We start from the raw sequence: 3105 nt of genomic DNA, 5'->3' as shown, positions 1-3105 counted from the left end.
TACAGCTAACCATACCCACGGTAAAATAGATATCAGGTCTCGTACACAGCATTGCATACATAAGGCTTCCTACAGTTGAAGAATAAGGAACTGCCTTCATGTCCTCTATCTCCTTTGATGTCTTCGGAGACATCTCTTTAGATAAGGCTACTCCATGCCTAAAAGGTAAGAAACCTTTCTTGGAGTTCTGCATGTTAAAACGAGCAATGATTGTATCTATATATGAAGCTTGAGATAGGCACAATATTCTTTTCTTGCGATCCCTTATGACTTTGATCCCAAGAATGTGTGCACATTCTCTTAAGTCCTTCATATCAAATTGTTTGGACAACCATACCCTTACGTCCGATAATACCTTGACATTGTTGCCAATTAACAAAATATCATCTACGTATAGTACAAGAAATACCACCACTTTTCCGTTACACTTCTTGTATACACTGTAGGTGCAGCGTGTAACGACCACCAATCTTACTACTACTACACTCTAAGGATGACCATTACTTGACTACTAACTCTACTTAACCGGTATGATAAAAAAATCTCTAGGAAAACCCTACCGAAAAATTTCGGCAGTCTCCCCTGTACCGGTGACCATATCCGTAAATACATACAGAGTATACTCAGCCACAGGCGGCTGGAACATATATTTTCACAACCACGCAGTTTAATAAATCAAATCATGTAAGTAATGAAAAGCGGAAACATAACTTCTTACTACAAAATTTTCTTATCAACTTAATAAGAAATTAAACTAAACAAATTCTTAAACTAAGTGAGTTCTTTAGCTAAGTCTCAAGGATCTCCATAGTCCACACATCACACACCGTCACAGCATCTCCTTGTCGCCTTCTTCCTTATACTTTAGCTTTTCCTTTATCTGCAGTAGGAGGAAAATAGTATCTATAAGCTAAAAGCTTAGTGAGTGCTATCCTACTCACAAAAACTCGATATGCATGTATATAAATAAAAACATGCTAAAACTGAATGCTAACATGTAAAGCTACTCATGCTCATAAATAGCAAAGAAATCAACTAACTGAAAAGCTAACATGTATTACAAGCTACTCATGCTCATAAATAGCAAAGGAAATCAACTAACTGAAATACTAAACATGTATAGCTAATCATGCTCATAAATAGCAAGGAAATCAACTAACTGAAATACTAAACATGTATAGCTAATCATAGAACTATCATGTGTATCAATAGGAAACTGCACTGATACATAAGCTGAACTAATTAATGCTAAACTGAGTCTAACTTGTATTCACATAACTAATTTGTGAAGTTTTGAAAACTATTTACATAATAGATCAAAATAATAATCATGCTGTTGATGGGCCCGACAACTGTACTTGCTGTGCGCGCATCCCTAACTAAACCCAGGATTGCAAGTTCTGAGTCTAGTAGGGTTTACTAGGTTATCTAAACCTAGGGACGACTGTGGGAGCCCAACCCAATGGATATCTAATCCAGTACAGTACCACTGCTGAAAATAAAATACTGATTTCATAGCTAATTTTCTTATCTTGCTTTTAACTAGGTTATCTGAACCTAGAACTAGGTTATCTGAACCTAGAGGCGACTGTGGGAGCCCACCCATTGGACCGTAGTCCCATATAAGTCGAGCAAGACTAAATAAGTTATTTTAAATGCTTCTACTGCATTAACTGAGCTATCAAAATGTCTACTGTAGCATTATATTGAGCTAAGCATTTTATCAAGCACTTGGTGTGCACTAGAACACACCCTACGTACTGAAAATCTGTATACAAAGCTTAACATAAATCTGCATGCAAAGCTTAACAAAAATCTGCATATTAAGCCTATCAAAATCTGCATACTTTACTTATAAAAATCTGCATGCTATAAAAATAGAACTGCTCATGTTATTCCAATAGCAAACAGGAAACTAGAATAACTTAAGCATGCTGTGAAAGTAAAACCAATTCAACTACTAGGCATGCAATAGAATCTAGAAAATAAAGGAATCGTTGCTGCATGGGATTAACAGAATATCATGCTTACTAACTCAACACAAAAAGGATCTAAACTGCTATGAATTGGTGGATGTTCTTGCCCATGAATATGCACAACAGAACTTAACAGTAAGCTTCAAAAGGAATCATTCTCAGCCCCAAATGGCTGTTCATGCCTGCTGCAGATACCAAAGGGATACCAACGTACTGTTAATAGGATGAATTGCTATCAACTGATCAGCAAGAAGGCAAACAAAATTTCCTTAATGAAACTAAAACACATGTTAATCAAATATGCTACAGCGAAGAACTAAAATACCCAAGAACTAATGCTCTAGAACAATAAAGAATGTGAAGTACAGTGCTTCTCGTTATAGAACAAAAATACCAGAACATATCCTCTGGAAGCATAGGCATGTATGCTTCTAACTACCAGATCTACACAACCCTTTTTAACCTCACGGCAGAACCCAAAAATAACAAGAGAAAACTCTAAACCAATGCCACAAGGAGGATTGTTAATGCTCGGCAAGGAAATGAAGAAGGCAAAATCACGGAACTACTCCTACTGCAGGTGAGAAGCAACTCACACTTGTTCTTTAACTTACAACCGAGAAGATGGCTGCTAGGGTTTCGGATAGGTGAAGGTCTCGGCGTCTCCTTCGGATCCGCGTGCTCTCCACGACAAGAGGATCACGGTTGGGTGAAGACCGGCCGGAAAGAGCCCTTTTTCCGGCGCCGGAGTTGAAGCCCTAACACGGCTCTGTTTCGCCCGAGCAGAAGAGGCGCGCGGCGTCGCGTGAGGAGAAGAATTTTGAGAGAGATTGTTTGTTTTTCCGAAAAGAAACCTAAATTCCTTCTCTTATACTAGGGTTTAAACCGAACTATACCTTAAATCAATTTGTTCTCATATCTGGTTAACAAATCGAGCACAGCTCGGTTGGTCGGGCCGAGTTCTGCTTAGGCCGAGGAGCTGGGTTCGAACCCCAGCTTCTACAAACTTATTTTTTCTCTTTTCTTTTATTTTATTTTTAAAACTTCTTCCTCTGGGTGAAAATACCAAACAAACTCCAAAAATTACATAAAAATACTCTAAAAATTTCTAAAAATCTCTAGAATTTTT

This window comes from Zingiber officinale, chromosome 1B, assembly GCF_018446385.1.
Source record: "Zingiber officinale cultivar Zhangliang chromosome 1B, Zo_v1.1, whole genome shotgun sequence".
Lineage (NCBI taxonomy): Eukaryota > Viridiplantae > Streptophyta > Magnoliopsida > Zingiberales > Zingiberaceae > Zingiber > Zingiber officinale.
This window is presented reverse-complemented; position numbering follows the sequence as displayed.